We start from the raw sequence: 17802 nt of genomic DNA, 5'->3' as shown, positions 1-17802 counted from the left end.
TTGTCCCCTAGCTTTCCCGTGTTTGATCATGAGTTTATGCGTTCAGGCAAGGGTGAGACTTCCGTCTCGTGGGCAGGTAAGGATCCCGTCACCTATCGATGAACGGTATGTGGCCAAATATTGTAGAGCAAAGACTACCGGTGGCAGTGCAGCCTCAGGAAGTACTCAGGCTTCTGATGGTCCTGGTACTTCTACTCCTAGACTTGATCCGTACGTCCAAGCTGTGTGCAATTACAGTTTGGAATGGATGGCGGCATCCCAGAGAGCCATGTTGGATATGCACGACTCTATGCAGCGGTTGCAGCTGCAAGGAAGTGGTGCCCATGCTTTGATGACGCGTGAGCAGTTTCTGCTTCACGCCAACTGGCCTGTGGACACGCCAGTGTATAGTGAGGGGGTGGGCGCTGATGCTGATGATGATGATGATGTTGATGATGAGGCTACCGGTTCTGAGGCCGGTAGCGAGGAGGAGTCCTGAGCCCTTAGTGGGTTAAGTTTTTGTATTTTTTCAGCTTTTATGTCATTTCTATTTGTATTTTCGGATTTTGTATCTTGATTTTGGTGTTGTACTATTGGGGTGTTTTGTCCCCCATGAACAAATTTATATTTTCAGTTAATGTTAATTATTTATGTTTTTAATTTTGTGTGTTTAATAAATTTTTGGTTGATTGAGTGGCAAACCCTTCTAGATTGGTTGCTCCTCAAGAAGTACCCAATGAAGGTGCATCCGAGCTTGGATGGCAATGATAAGAATAAACAAGTGAATGAAGCTAAGGTACATGGTTACCTTCGGCTAGAATTTTAGAATGCATTAGGAACTTTACTCTTTTTGGTAAATTGAATATTGTCTTTTTGCAACATAATTGAATGAATGTTTCATCTAGAACTTAAAACCATAAATTGTGAGGAAACCTCCATTGTACACTTAAATGCTGGATTCTAATAAGTTTTGTTGATTCATGAGATTCATGCTTTGTCTTTTATTATTGTGAAATTGTGGAAGCAATTAGAAATGATCAAGGCACTTGTTTTCTTTTGAGCACAACTACATCCAAAAACAACTTACCTGTGAGCAGAGAGAGTATTTGTTAACCCCTTTGAGCTTAAACATTTGAATCTCGGCTTGAAATAAAGCGAGATCTCAAAAATCTTTTTTTTTACAACCCGGAAAATCTTGATTATTGTTCTTTTGCCGTAAAAAGTTAAGAGCATTCACTTAGGGTGAGTAAGAAATAAGTTGGGGAGAACGAAAAAGAATCGGTAAGTACCACAACTCTTGAAAAAGAAAAGAAAAACCGAGCAAGCATAGAAAAATATATGTATAGAAAATATAGAAAAGAAACATCTGTTTTGTATATATGATGTGAAAGAAAAGAACAAAAATAAAAAGAATGAAAATGAATGCTTGCTTGGAAGAAAAATACTGAAAAATAAAAATTGAGTTGTGGAATATGTGTTGTGAAGGTTTCAAATAAGAAACAAATGAAACAAAGTCGAGTAGTGTGAATAATACTGTGAATGTCTCTTTTGCATCGGCACTTTGTTAGATGCCCAAAAGTGCTTAATTGAGCTATCATATGTGGGCATCTTTCACTCTATTTCCCTGCTAAAATTGTCAAAATCACCTTGGTTTTTGATGAAATGCATTACATTGATAAACAAGCTTGGTGCCTTTGATTTGTGTGTTATTGTGCAGAAAGAAGGCATGAAATAATTGAAATTGAAGACACAAGAAAGTTGGCAAAGGAACCAAAGCAAACAAGCATTCATCAGCCTGCTCGCTAGGCGAGGGCTGTGGCGAAGCACTGGTTCGCTAGGCGAGCGCCAAGCGAAAAGCTCCAGTAAATTGTCAATAAATTCGCCAGGCGAGCTGACAGCGAAGGTGGTAGCGAGTTCGTTCTGTTTTGGTGAAAAGCGCAGCCAGCACTCACTCGCTAGGCGAAGCTCTAGCGAGTCCCCAGCGAGCATTCCAGTAGCAAAACCTCTCAACCTCGCTAGGGCGAAGGTTGAAGCGTGTCCTTCGCTAGGCGAAGGTATGTTCGCTAGGCGAACATGACAGTTCAGCTGACCCTGTTTCTCTGGGCGCAGGTGCCTTATGTGCCCATATTAGACCCTCGCTAGGCGAACCATTCTGCTCGCCTAGCGAGCATGACAGCCCAGCAGAGGTCTATCAGTAGCAGGTACCACTTTTGAGCACCATACCTCATTTTTACCAACTTTTTCCACTTTTGTACTTTGGAGAGATATTTTACAGCATTGTTCTAGGGGATCTTTTATGCCCTAATTTTCATTTCTCTTCATCTTAGAACCATCTTCTACAAAAAGAAGGTGGATTCCCATCCAACTTCGATTATCCGACTTGGATGTTGATCAACCTTCTTTCCTTACTTGCCGACCAAGCTACCATGAAAATGAGTAGCTAAGTCATCCATTTGTCAAGGTTAGATGTAGGTGATTACTAGCTTTGTGTGTAAATGTAAGGATCCTCATATGTAAACTCTTTAATGGTAAATATATGATGAAAACTTTGTTTCTATTTAAAACTCTTTATGTTGGTTTATGATCGAGAGATGTTTACCGACTCTTGACCTAGGTTTTCATCCAAACTTGTTTGTTAGCTAGAGATAGTAATGAATGATTTTGTTCACCATAAGGTTGAACCAAAAAGTTGTCATTTTGATAGATTGTGTTCGAGAGAAACAATGGATCAAAATGGCAAAACTCACAATGTGTGTTCGAGAGAAACATATTGAGAGGACTTTGTGAAATGATTTATCATCTAAAGGAGTTTATAAGATTGTTGACCGAGCAAATACATGCAAAGTGATCATTGAAACCTAACTTTGGCAATATTTCTCATTTATTCAAACCAAAACTTTTACCGCAATTTTTTACTTTTTATGCAAGATAACTTGATTAAAATCAAAACCCTATTGTTACATTGAGCTAAGATTAATACAACCATCGAACGGCGGTGATATCTTACAATCCCTGTGGATACGATAACAAAAACCCGACACGAAATATACTTTCAACACACTTTCGTTTCAATGGCCTTAGAAATGACCCTTGTTTGTTAACCTAACCAAGCTTCAACCGAAAAGCCCTTAGTGATCTTTATGCTTCCACAATACCATTTATAATTGTTAGACATTGTATGAATCTATTTGATTTCTTCATTGTTTGTTAGAGAGTGAGATTAATCCCGCGGTTGCAAACGCGTAAAATCTTCATTCCTTATTCGAAGAGGAGAGATAGGATGATTCATTCAGAATAGTACTGTTGTAGATAGGTAAATATTTTGCATTGCTATTTAAGTTTTAGTTCTTGTGTATTATTTTATTCAAACCGTTGGAAACTTGTATTTGCTGATTTCGCTTGTGTTTGAGCCATTTATCCAACTTCGGAGAAACCATTTTCTTAAAGCAAATCCTCTTGTCCTTCAAGAGGCATACTTTGCTTGAGGACAAGCAAGAATCTAGTTGGGGAGAGTTGTTAGATGCCCAAAAGTGCTTAATTGAGCTATCATATGTGGGCATCTTTCACTCTATTTCCCTGCTAAAATTGTCAAAATCACCTTGGTTTTTGATGAAATGCATTACATTGATAAACAAGCTTGGTGCCTTTGATTTGTGTGTTATTGTGCAGAAAGAAGGCATGAAATAATTGAAATTGAAGACACAAGAAAGTTGGCAAAGGAACCAAAGCAAACAAGCATTCATCAGCCTGCTCGCTAGGCGAGGGCTGTGGCGAAGCACTGGTTCGCTAGGCGAGCGCCAAGCGAAAAGCTCCAGTAAATTGTCAATAAATTCGCCAGACGAGCTGACAGCGAAGGTGGTAGCGAGTTCGTTCTGTTTTGGTGAAAAGCGCAGCCAGCACTCACTCGCTAGGCGAAGCTCTAGCGAGTCCCCAGCGAGCATTCCAGTAGCAAAACCTCTCAACCTCGCTGGGGCGAAGGTTGAAGCGTGTCCTTCGCTAGGCGAAGGTATGTTCGCTAGGCGAACATGACAGTTCAACTGACCCTGTTTCTCTGGGCGCGGGTGCCTTATGTGCCCATATTAGACCCTCGCTAGGCGAGCCATTCTGCTCGCCTAGCGAGCATGACAGCCCAACAGAGGTCTATAAGTAGCAGGTGCCACTTTTGAGCACCATACCTCATTTTTACCAACTTTTTCCACTTTTGTACTTTGGAGAGATATTTTGCAGCATTGTTCTAGGGGATCTTTTATGCCCTAATTTTCATTTCTCTTCATCTTAGAACCATCTTCTACAAAAAGAAGGTGGATTCCCATCCAACTTCGATTATCCGACTTGGATGTTGATCAACCTTCTTTCCTTACTTGCCGACCAAGCTACCATGAAAATGAGTAGCTAAGTCATCCATTTGTCAAGGTTAGATGTAGGTGATTACTAGCTTTGTGTGTAAATGTAAGGATCCTCATATGTAAACTCTTTAATGGTAAATATATGATGAAAACTTTGTTTCTATTTAAAACTCTTTGTGTTGGTTTATGATCGAGAGATGTTTACCGACTCTTGACCTAGGTTTTCATCCAAACTTGTTTGTTAGCTAGAGATAGTAATGAATGATTTTGTTCACCATAAGGTTGAACCAAAAAGTTGTCATTTTGATAGATTGTGTTCGAGAGAAACAATGGATCAAAATGGCAAAACTCACAATGTGTGTTCGAGAGAAACATATTGAGAGGACTTTGTGAAATGATTTATCATCTAAAGGAGTTTATAAGATTGTTGACCGAGCAAATACATGCAAAGTGATCATTGAAACCTAACTTTGGCAATATTTCTCATTTATTCAAACCAAAACTTTTACCGCAATTTATTACTTTTTATGCAAGATAACTTGATTAAAACCAAAACCCTATTGTTACATTGAGCTAAGATTAATACAACCATCGAACGACGGTGATATCTTACAATCCCTGTGGATACGATAACAAAAACCCGACACGAAATATACTTTCAACACAACTCCAATCACAAATGAACTCACCCATATCATTCACTTGTCTGCGCCCTCATAACCAATCCCTAATGACCTCGCCGACACCACTCAACAGCAGTCGCCCTTCTCACAAACTTCCAGTGAGCTCACTGGACCCACTCAAACATCTTCGCCCTCTTCACCAAACTCCAATGAGCTCGCTCAAAACATTCAAATGTCCTTGCCCCCATCCCCAATATCCAATGAGTTGGCCCACATCACTACATCGCCAACGCCTCCACCACCGCCCCACCCACTGCTCGCCCACACAAAAATAAATCGATTAACGATGGTGGGATCATCACCCGTTCTCAAAACAACATCGTTAAGCCCATCAAAAAGCTTAACCTTCACGTTCTCCCCTTATGTCCCATCGAACCCAGCCATATCACTCAAGCCCTTCGTGACTCTGATTCACACTCAACTATGCAAGCTGAATTTGATGTCTTACACAACAATAACACCTGGGATCTTGTTAGTCGGTCCTCTGCTCAGAATTTGGTTGGGTGTAAATGGGTTTTTCGAATCAAACGGAATCTGGATGGCTCCATTGATCGTTACAAGGCACGGCTAGTCGCCAAAGGGTTTCATCAACGCCCTGGTTGTGACTACACATAAACATTTAGTCCAGTTGTTAAACCGATGACTATTCGAATTATCCTCACACTTGCAGTTCGCCAAGGATGGCCCCTTCGTCATCTTGACGTCAACAATGCGTTCCTCCAAGGGACGCTCAAGGAGGAAGTATTCATGTTACAACCATCTGGATTTATCAACAAAAACTTCCCTTATCATATATGTGGCCTCAAAAAGGTACTCTATGGGCTAAAGCAAGCACCCCGTGCCTGGTATACGGAGCTCTGAGTATTCCTATTATCCCTTGGCTTCGTCAACTCCGATGTTGACGCCTCTTTATTCATCCACCACAAACCAGGAGTTACATTATACTTATTAGTATATATTGATGATATCATTATCCCTAGGAGTTCTCCTGCAGAGGTCTCCACACTCATCGGCACCCTTTCCGCTCACTTTTCTTTGAAAGATCTTGGATGTCTTAACTATTTCTTAGGGGTCGAAGTGATTCCCTCTACTACAGGTATATTCCTTTCACAAAGGAAATATATCACTAATCTACTACATAAATTAGGGATGATAGATACGAAACCAGCATCCACTCAAATGTCTGCCACATATAAGTTACTCAAGGATTCAGGCAATCTCCTACCCTCCCCAACCGAGTATCGAGCGCTCGTTGGCAGCCTCCAATACTTGAGCCTTACTCGCCCAGACATTGCCTTCAGCACCAACAAACTAGCCAAATTCATGCAGAACCCCAGAATGACGCATTGAACTACACTCAAAAGAGTGCTTAGATACTTTGCTGGTTCATGTGACAAAGGTGTTTTTATCTCAGCGTCCGCCCCATTAAATTTCCACGCGTACTCGGATGCGGACTGGGCGGGCGAAAAGGATGATTATATTTCTACCATTGGCTACCTATTATATCTTGGCAGCACGCCCATCTCTTGGAGCTCTCGAAAACAACGTTCTATTGCTCGATCATCCACAGAAGTAGAATATAAAGCCTTGGCTGACACGACGAGTGAGCTGCTATGGGTCATTTCCCTACTCACCGAACTTGGCCACACTCCAACAGTCAATCCAGTCATCTATTGTGACAATCTCGGTGCTACCCATCTTAGTGTTAATCCTGTATTTCACTCTCGGATGAAACATGTAGCCTTAGCATACCACTTTGTCCGAGAAAATGTTCAACATGGCAATTTTCACGTATCCTTTGTTTCTACCGATGATCAACTTGCTGATATTCCAACCAAACCCCTGCTTCGTCCTCAGGTCGATTACTTATTGTCCAAGTTGCATCTCTCATTCAGACCATACAACTTGCGGGAGGATATCAATAATAATAATAATTAGAATTTAATTTTCTTTAATTATTATGATTTATAAATCTGATATTGACCCATTATTCACTCATCTAATCAGTTGAGAGTTTATACGAAAGTTGTTAGCCTGACTGACTCCATTTAGGTTTACTTATGTTTACTTAGGTTGTGTATATACATGATAGTAACTAATGAGTATAGTATGAATTCTTTACACAATTCTTTTCTTTCAGATTCTTATAGTATATCGAGACAGAATGCCATAGTAACAAAATATTTATAATGCCATAGTAACAAAGTATTCTGATCATCAAGATTGATTCTTGATTTTGTCTTAAAGTTAAAGTGAATGATTTTAGTTATTACTGTTACCAAATGTTGATACAACCTATGCTTAAACTTTTATAGATTTTAAATTGTAAAATTCTTAATAATTGATGCTTACAATAGTGAAGTGTGTTATACTCTTCAAGTTTCATTGTCTTTCTTTTGTTTCAAGTTTTGTTGGTGCTTCAATGGTGTTAATGGCCTTTGAATATATGAAGTTTTTTTACATGTTTATGAAAGTTGAGTTCTGAGTTTCATTTATGAAGTTTTGATGGAGAATATGAAGATGAAAATCGTCTAGGATATCGTTCAGTTTAGGGACCATTTAGTTTGGTAGGAGAAATGAATATGAAAATAAAAGTTGTAAAAGTAAATAAAATATAGAGTTTAGTACTAGAAAATACATGGGAATGAGACTTCCTCTCGGTCAGAACTTCCAATTGGGAAATAGATAAATTGAGAGAGAGAGATGATATTTTCTCTTAATTGATACTCCAAACCAAGGGAATAGACAAATTAAAAATTAAAAGAAAAGTTAAGAAAGACACCGATTAAAAAACAAAATAAAAGTAAAAATACAATACAAAAGATGGAATTTGAAACGGGTCCCCGAGCCATTTTTCCTATTGTTTGGTTCCCCAACCAATAGAATAGATTATTTTGTTTGATTTGTAAATAAATAAAATAGACGCCATTAAAAATACAAATAAAAGGAAAAACTTTAACAGCTGGAATTTGAAGTGTGGTCCTGAGTAATTTTTCCTATATGTTGGTTCCCTTAACTAAGGAATTAGATAATTTTGTTTGATTTAGAAATATATAATAAGAAAGGTTCCAATTGAAAAATAAATAAAAGTAAGAATTTGAAGTGTGGTCCTTGAGCCACTTATCCTATTTGTTGGTTTTCCTAATCTAAGGAATGTATGATATTTTTTAAATAAAATTTAAAATGTGGTACGTCTAGGGAGTATACCACGGTTGTTTGTTGGTTAAGGTGGAAGATTTTTCATAAAAAAAAAATTATTTATTGTAGTGTACAGTTAGTTGGCATACATTTTTAGGTATCAGGTTTAGCAAGATGTCTTAAATTTTTTTGAGACAACCTGGTTTGGTTTCTCTTTGTCGCATTTTTTGAAGATATTTATTTTTGCTGGTTTAAAACCAGCTTTATTTCAAAAGTTTTTATTAAAATTTAATTTAGAAGTATCTATTTATGTCTATATTATGCTAATGTGTTTTGGAAAGATTTAATTGGATTTACATCCGATAAAGTATTTAGTTGGATTTTCTCTCTACAAAAGATTTGTTTTTCTAAAGATATGATTTGTTTCATATTATATTGACAAAGGATGATTAAATGAAATTAATTTTAAAAGTTTTAAATTGGATTTGCTTTGAATAAAAGATTGACTTCAACTCAAAATAGGACTAACTTTAATTTAAAGATTGACTTTGCTAAAGATTAGATTTGCTTCATTTAAAAGATTGAGTAGTTTACTAAATATTGGATTTGGTATATTTTTATTACCGGGTATTTGGGATGGATTTAGAGATCTACATAAAGAGGACATCCTCCTTATTTTAAGACATGCTTAAAGAGAGAATTGGTAGGCAGTATAAGTTTTTGAGTTGAGTCTTTTGTAGTGTATTGTGTAAGACTATATCCTTGAAAGCCATTCCTATTTATGAGTGAGAGAGAGAGAGAGATAAATTTTGCTATGTAGGCAGTATAAGTTTTTGAGTTGAGTCTTTTGTAGTGTATTGTGTAAGACTATATCCTTGTTAGCCATTCCTATTTATGAGTGACAGAAAGAGAGAAAGATAATTTTTGCTATGTATTTTTGAAGTGTTTCACATCATAAACAATTGGTCTTACAAACACTTGAGAGAGTGTTAGGAAAGTGATAAAATGTCAAATTTAGGGGATCTATAGTTGAAACTCACTGGTAGTAATAGGAAAAGAGCATTAAGGTTGGACAAATTAGATGAGACCGCATGTACTATTGACTACTTGTAATTAATGAATTTCATCTCCTTTGGGATACAACCCTCCATGTTAGATTTATTTATCCAGTGTCACTAATGTGATTCGACGGGCTTAGCATCCCAACCCATGGTAACTACGATGTATTATGCGCAAACCATTAAAGGCTATTTGCTATAAGGAAATATAGTTGCACCCTCACTAACAACAATTGTTAGAACAAGATTTGGTTGTGCATATATACCTTGAGTTTTGATGATAACAATGTTGTATTCGTGTGAGAATAATTTTGGTACCCTAATGGTTTGTTATTGTGTAGCTTTAACAACCAATTCTGATTCTGAGTTTATGACATGCAACGTCATCAGTTTCTGAACATTTTGTTTCGAATTCCGCTTCTGCGCTTATCATGAGAACTTATGAAAGACGTGAGGTTGCTGCTGCAATGCTCTTTCTACTTCTATACTGATTCACTCCTGAAAAGTTCCATAAAAAACTATGTTGTTGCTGCAATATTCTCTTCGCACCTGCTTCTGGATGTGACTCTGATTGTCGAGCTTCTGAAGAATGGCAAGCTTCTGAAGTTTCGTTACTTAGCTCAAGCTTCTGAAAATCTCAAGCCAGACGCTGACGTGGTCAAGGTTCTGACTGAAGACTCTGAAGATTCTGATATCAACTTTATGTTTCTTCTTTTCATGCTTCATCAATTGTTTCTCAGAAGCCAGTGAATTTAAAGATAAGATTAAATAGATACGTGATCAAATAGTACTTGGTACAAATCAAATATTCCTTCCACTCCTTAATTCGTGGGCGAAGGACAATATTATACATCACACCTTTCATTGAAATTGTGGGCGAAGGACTGTACTATATATCACTCCTGTCACCAATCCAAGAGTGGACAACTTCTTTTTTGGTATCTCGATTTTTCCCTTCAACGGTCTCTTTCTTATGATATATAAGTGGGACTTGGAGATTTGAAGAAATATGCGCTACAATATTTGACAATTCTGTTTCTACGTGAAAAACTATAAACTTTGTACACGGTTTTTCTGTAAGTGTTTTGTATTTCATTTGTGTAAGAATCTTCTTGTGTAGAAGTAACTTGTAACACACAAATTCTTATTCAAACTGTTTGTTTGTATTTTCCTTAAGGAGACTATGATTTATTCAGATCCTTGAGAAGACAAAGAAGTTGTTCTTTGTGTTTGTTCTGTAATCTGTTTGGTTATAGTGGATTAAGTACTTGGGTATAAGGCAAAATCACCTTGGAGGATGGACTGAAGTAGGTTTGATTTCAAGCGAACTAGGATAAAAATACTTGTGTCTTTATCCTCTTTGTTCTTAGTATTGTGTGGTGTTTTTGAGTTGGTAAAAAACTTTTGTTTTTAAAACCTAACTCAACCCCCCCCCCCTTTTTCTTGTGTTTTTCATGCCTTCAATTGGCATCAGAGCTCTGGTTCTGATTGTGATAAAGTCAATACTTTACCATGTTTAGTACCAATCCAATTTGTGTGAGAAACAATGGTCGCTGCTAACAACAATGTTGTCGCTAGTAACAACAATGAGAGAGATCACTACAATGTTAAACCACCAATCTTTCATGATGAAAAGTTTGATTACTAGAAAGATAGAATCAAAATTTTCTTTCTAGGATATGATGTTGATCTCTGGGATCTTGTAGTCGATAGCTAAGCTCATCCAGTTCATGTTAAAGGAAACAATATAGCAAGATGTGATATGACAGATCAACAAAAGAAGGATTTCAAAAATCATCATAAGGCTAGAACAATATTGCTTAATGATGTCTCTTATATTGAGTATGAGAAGATAACTAACAGAGATTCTGCTAAATCTATTTTTGATTCCTTGAGAATGAGTCATGAAGGGAATGCTCAAGTTAAGGAGACAAAGGCTTTGTCCTTAATCCATAAGTATGAAGCACTCAAAATGGAAGAAAATGAAACCGTTGAGAAAATGTTCTCAATATTCCAAATGCTTGTTGCAGAACTCAAGGTTTTGGACAAAGGGTATTCCACTGTTGACCATGTCAAGAAAATCATCAGAAGTCTCCCCAAAAAATGGAGACTTATGGTAACTGCCTTGAAGTTGGAAAATGACTTGAACATCATTAGTCTTGAAGAACTTGTTAGTTTTTTTGAGAAGCCATGAGATAAAACTCGAAGAAGATGAACCTCATAAGCAAGGTAAATTTGTTGCTTTGAAGGCCAAGCCTGAGAAGACAAGGGCTTATCAAGATGAGGAGGAATCATAAGATTTTGATGAAAACTCAGAAGATGATGATGAGATATCCTTAATTTCTAAGAAGGTCAACAAACTCTAGAGGCATATGAAGAATGGGAAAGGGAAGTTAAGAGGAGCTAGAAGGACTGTTGGTCATTCTGATTCTTCTTCTGGACCAAAGAAATAAGGTTTTGATAAAGAAGTTGTCTACTATGAGTGCAAGGAGCCATACCACTACAAGAATTAGCGTCCTAAGTTGAAGAAGGACAAAAGGCCCAAGAAAAAGTTCTATAAAGGCAAGAAGGAGCTTATGGATAAATGGGACGACTCAGAATCAGAAGAAAAAGATTATGATGAGGAACAAGATAATGTTTCATTGATAGCAACTACAAGTTATCCAGAAAGTTCTAAAGAACCAGGTGTTTTCAAAATCAGAATCAGACCCCGATTCTGAAGAGGTATTTTCTTATCTATCTCGTTCTGATTTAGAGTCATGTTTTTCTGAAATACTAGAAAACTACCAAAGTCTTCAGAGTAGGTACAAAGACCTTAAACAAGTCCAAATAATTATTTCTGAAACTCGTGGTGAGCTTGAGAAGGATATTTCTTTCCTAAACGAAAAAATATTTTCTTTAGAAAGTAACAACTCTGTTTTGAAAAGTAAAATTTCAAAACTAGAGGAAGAAATACTCTCAGAAGCTTCTGGTACTTATTGCATCATCAAATATGACAAATCATTTCATTACTTTCTGGCTAAAAGCATAGATAGAAGCAAAATGGCTTCCATGATCTATGGAGTTAGAAGAAATGGAAAGAAAGGTCTAATTTGTACAAAAACCGGAAAACCTGACGAAAGTCTGAAGGTAAACTTGAAACCTCTTTATGAGCATTTCGTGCTTGCTGGCACTGAGATTGATTATTCTTCACAAACACAAAAGAAGAACTTATTTATGAAACCTAAGTATCATGCACAAATTCCCCTTGATTATCCTTCTGCGCAAAAACCCAAGGTTGTAGAAACTTTGGGAGAACTAACAAAAAAGGACCCATAAAGTGGGTACCTAAGGATAAAATAATTTATGTTGTAGACATCCTTAGCAACTTATTTAAGACACCAATCATGGTACCTGGAGAGTGGATACTCGTGACACATGACAGGCAGAAGGCATATGTTCTTAGATTTGGAACTTAAGCCTAGACGCTTTGCTGGTTTCAGAGGAACCCAGAAAGGGAAGATCATTGGCTATGGAAATGTTGGTAATGGTAAACTTCCTTATATTACTAATGTCTTTTTTGTAGATGGATTGATGCATAACTTAGTGTCTATTAGTCATGTAATATCCCATATTCCCTTAAATGATCAATTAGTTGTCAGTTGAGACCAATTGAGTTCCTATGTACTCTATTTTTTTTCATTTGGAACAATTAGAGCTCCTATGTGCTCTAAATGTTGTCAGTTGGGACCAATAGAGTAACCAGTGAACTCTGAAGAGTTTAATTATTAATAAAAGAGACATACCAATATTAACAAATACAAGAGAGGATATTTTGATAACATTAATAATAGATGAATTTTTGAAGAAGTTAGAAATTTTCATATACCAATCGATTGATTCCTTTGTATTTTTGAAGAAGTTAAAATATGCTACCAATGAGGGTCAAACACGGGACCTCCTTGGTATGGAACAAGCCTTACCACTAAGTTAAGCTCTTGTTGTTGAATCCTTGTGCAAGGATCAAATGTTAACCTATATTCTTGATTAAGTTAGATTGATAACTTATTTGAGAGTTAGAACTCCATTTTGGACGCGAACGGTTGCGTTAGAAAGATAACGTAAAGGACTATTATTCTTATCCCATGTTACAGTATATTATGTGATTTATAAATGCTATGAATTATATTACGATGAATATTAAACATTGTTGTTATGTTGAATATGAAATGACATGATTAAAAACCTTACAAAGATGAGTGAGAAAACCTAGGATAATAACTTGATTAATAACTTAGAAAGATAATCTAGGTTATGAAAATGAGTAAACGGTGATGCTTGGACGCAACGGTACCTAGGTGTGTATCGTGGACAAGTATTCACGTGGTAAACGAATCAATATGCTTTGTATGGAATATGCGTGATTTATGTATGAGAATGGATCATGTTATGATGCCATGAGAATTGATATGATATCATGAGATTTATTTGATATTTTGGTGAGGAACTTATGTTCCAAAAGTCCTATTTTGGTGAGGAGCGTTGCTCCGAAAGTCTATTTGTTCTTGTGAATCAATCATGTACTCTGAATTGGTTTTGATGGTGCACATACCACTTCAAAGGCTTAGGTAAAGCGATAAGTGGGGATGTGGCACCAATGATTTGTGCCTCAATTGAGTTTGAGCCCCAACCACGGCGGACGTGGGGGAAAGGTGGACACCTAAGTGGGTTAGAGTCCCATATGGTGAAAGATACCCTAAGTGGGTTAGAGTCCCATACAGGTGATGGCCACTTGAAATGAGTTTGGAACTCATAGAGAACCGGATATCCACGACGAAAGTTGAATCATACGAGCATGCATGAACCAGGTCTGGATTAGACGTAAGTCCGCTTGGGGATTGATGTTTTGTGCATCTGAATAGTGATTCGTTGAGTGGATGCACTCAATGACATGTTTCCATACATTGTGAATATCCCTTAGATACTTGAGTCTTAGTTACCTTGTGTGCATGATACATAAGTAACGAGAGATGAAGACTCGAGTTAGGATTTGATTAGAAAACCCTGTAGAGTCGAGTGGACCCATAGGATAGGAGAACTCACTGAGATTATTATCGCATCCCATTATTGTTGTTATTTTTTTCAGGTGTTCCTTGCAGGTTGAATTCAAGAGAAGCTATTTATTGATGTTTCAAGGGACGATGATTATCGTGCTCTTCCGCTGTGGAGTTGCGTATAATGAAGATATTGTACATAGTCCTTAGATTTTTATTATTTAGGCACTATTGTATACCATATGTCATTGATGTTTTAGTTCGTACATGTGTATATAATGATGCCATTAGGCACTTATGTTGTGACAGTACCAAAATTTAACACTTGTATGATATTATTCTAGATATATATTATACGGGTTGTTACAGTTTGTATCAGAACAGGTCGATTCTCGACCTAGCCTTGAAACATCATAAGTAAATATATTCTTGCCTCATATGTTTGTTTAGCCAACATGATTCTTAATATAATTGTATGTAGTATTGGGCCTGATCAACCTAATGATATGTGCGTGGTAGGTGGGATCATGGTTGAGCGACCACGAGGACTTTAAAGTATGGGTGGAACTTGTGCTTTGAGGGTAGGCTTAAGCCAAGAGTTAGAAATTAAGGAGAATCGGATAGCCCAGTTAAAGTTTCAGAGAAGTTGTAATTCGGGTATTATGGAATTGAAGAGTAGTGTATCATTCAAGCAATTCTACAGTGTTAACGGAGTTGAGAAGTTGAGGGATTCTATCAGATGAGTTTGTCAGAATTTTGAGGAATAAGTGAATTTGCTAGTGGAATAAGATATACCCACTGATATGGAATAAGTATTGTAAGTAATTCCATACAGTGAAGAAGAAAGTATGGTCATGTTGCACATATGTCATAAGGTCTAGGAGTGAGGTAGTGTAATAGTGTTTCAGTTTCTAAGGCCACTAAAACATTTTGGAAGAATGAGAGTACTTCGTGGAGTATATATTTGGAATGGTACCTTGCAAGTGGTTGAGAACTTGAGAGATAAGGACATTCAGTTTTCTTGGGAGCCTAAGGTAGTGGTGAAGTCTAAGGAGAGACTCGAGGACATGGCTGCATGTTCCAAGTGAAACAAGTATGGACCAAATGGAGGCTAGAAGATAAACCAAGTACATTCAGTCTTAGAAGGGAGATCGAATTTAGGATAGCTCGTCAGAGGTTTAGTGTTAATAAGAGACCATTATGGAATGTTGAGTTACTAAGGATCAATTATAAGAGTTTGTGTTGGAGAGAGAGAGAGAACGCACATTATGTAGTAGTGGAAGCTCTAGCGAGTTTTGGTTGTAGGAGATCTGGTTGAGGAGAAGAGCAAGTAAGTTGGATTTAAGGAATTCTAGTAGAATGGTTATGTAATTGAAGTTGAGAGGATTACCATAGAAAGGAGGAAAATGTAGAGTTTAGGAGCAGTGTAAATCTTGTATTACAACTACTATAGTGGAATGCACTTCAGATAAGGAGACTATGAAGTCATAAGGATTTTATTGAGGCTAAGTTATGGGGGTGTAGTTGATGATTGTTTGCATCGAAGATTTCTAGAGTATGTAGTGGAGTGGATGAAGTTATACCTTGGTATTAAGAGAAGTATGTGATAGCGGCATTATGGTCACAAGTGTGTGTAATGGATTCCTTGTCTTGAGATGGATGTGAAGTAACACACACTTTGTTGAGTAGTGAGTCTTGTATTATGAGAAGATAAGTTAATGATAGACAACGGAATACAAGCCAAGCTGGAGCATGGGGACTAAGTGTAGGATGTGAAATATGTTAAGTTGTAAGAGCTTATGGGGAGACAATGAGGATTGTCCGTGGAAAGTCATCTAGACAAGTAACCCCAGTATGATGAAGTGTGTAGTAGGTATTGGGTTAGAAGGAAATTTCAGTCATAAGTGTGTGGCAATGTTAAGGTTCATCTTAAGTGCATTTTATTTGAATTGCAAGAGTAATAGTGGCTTATTGGAAGTCTGGTTGTTATTTATCTTCTTGAGGAGTGTTTGGTTGGTTGATCACGGAGTATAAACATTTACACCGTGTTGGAGCTAAGGGTATCTTAAATGTCATAAGTGTACCGTTGTGGATGTACAAATTGAGGATGGAGGATGTTGGTCATATTTTAAACTTTTGTGTGTCAGCGAGAAATTTATTATTTTGGATGGTGGGCACTCTGGAGGATAGGTGTGATCTTCTATGTAGACTGTTAGCTAACCAGTGGTGCTTATGAATCCTAGGTGTTTCACTGTTGGAATCGGAGTATCACAATGGAAGGTGATGGAAGAAAGGGCTCAATCGAGATTATGGGAATCAGAGAGGTCGTTACTCATAAGAATGAGAGTAAGATAATCTCGTGCTAATGGTGCTATCTTATTGGAGTAGTACGAGGGAAGGGAGACAGTAGGAGTAGAGACTTGCAGCATATAACATTAGATCAAGTGAAGTTGATGAGATTATCGGTGGATGGATTACAAGTTTGTCACATTTTTTGAAGTAATAATAAGGGAAGAGTAGTCAATATTGTGTGCGGTTAAGGAATCAATAAGTTTTCTTATGAAGATTTAATGAGTATTGATTACCCGAATCAAGATAAGCTATCGAAATTATGTTTTGTGTAACTTAGTGCAAGGAAGGGAATTCGTGATTTCCGAAAGAAAGGTGACCAACTGATGTAGAGAGGTATATCAGATGAATTAAGTAGGGGCAAGTTTAAATGTTAATCCAGCATTGGAAGGAGGATATGGTTAAGACCATGAAATATTGAGGGTTCACACAAGAAATAAGTTTGCCAAGGAGGATAAGTTGGAAGAATGAATATGTCGAGGATTTGAAATCGAAGAGAAGTCAGGTGTTGGTCTAAGACGTTCATGCAAGAAGTGTTTATTTGTTGAGTAGAGGAAATTCGGGGGTGAATTTAAATTTAGGGGGGATGTAATATCCCATATTCCCTTAAGTGCATAATTAGTTGTCAGTTGAGACCAATTGCGTTCCTATGTACTCAATTTTTTTTTCATTTGGAACAATTAGAGCTCCTATGTACTCTAAATGTTGTTATTTGGGACCAATAGAGTAACCAGTGAATTCTAAAGAGATTAATTATTAATAAAAGAGACAGACCAATATTAACAAGTACAAGAGAAGATATTTTGATAACATTAATAATTGGTCAATTGGTATTGGAAGATAAAATATCAATTGAGATATTTTATATCACTACCTAATATTATAATGTAGAGCGGTATATCAGATGAATGAAGTAGGGGCAAGTTTAAATGTTAATCCAGCATTGGAAGGAGGATATGGTTAAGACCATGAAGTATTGAGGGTTCACATAAGAAATAAGTTTGCCAAGGAGGATAAGTTGGAAGAACGAACATGTCGAGGATTTGAAATCGAAGAGAAGTCAAGTGTTGGTCTAAGACATTCATGCAAGAAGTGTTTATTTGTTGAGTAGAGGAAATTCGGGGGCGAATTTAAATTTAAGGGGGGGGGGGGGGGGAGAATGTAATATCTTATATTCCCTTAAATGTTCAATTAGTTATCAGTTGAGACCAATTGA

The sequence above is a fragment of the Lathyrus oleraceus genome, chromosome 6, assembly GCF_024323335.1.
Source record: "Lathyrus oleraceus cultivar Zhongwan6 chromosome 6, CAAS_Psat_ZW6_1.0, whole genome shotgun sequence".
Taxonomy (NCBI): Eukaryota; Viridiplantae; Streptophyta; class Magnoliopsida; order Fabales; family Fabaceae; genus Lathyrus; species Lathyrus oleraceus.
The sequence above is the reverse complement of the archived record's forward strand: the minus strand, read 5'-3'. Positions refer to the sequence as shown.